We start from the raw sequence: 246 nt of genomic DNA, 5'->3' as shown, positions 1-246 counted from the left end.
GCATAAATAATCAATGTAAAATGTTTAAATTTTGTACATTTTATGTATTTGCTTAAGCCTTTGGATAAAATTAAAATGAATAAATAAATATTTACAAATAATTAAAAAACATTTCAAATGAAGTTTCAGCTCAAAATACTCCACAGATCATTTATTATATCATTTTGAAAATGCCTATTTTTAGTGGATGCAGAAACACAGTTTTTCGGGCCTGTCTCTTTAAATGCAAATGAGCTGCTGCTCCCC

Source organism: Sinocyclocheilus anshuiensis, unplaced genomic scaffold (assembly GCF_001515605.1).
Source record: "Sinocyclocheilus anshuiensis isolate Anshui unplaced genomic scaffold, SAMN03320099.WGS_v1.1 scaffold623, whole genome shotgun sequence".
Classification (NCBI taxonomy): domain Eukaryota; kingdom Metazoa; phylum Chordata; class Actinopteri; order Cypriniformes; family Cyprinidae; genus Sinocyclocheilus; species Sinocyclocheilus anshuiensis.
The sequence above is the reverse complement of the archived record's forward strand: the minus strand, read 5'-3'. Positions refer to the sequence as shown.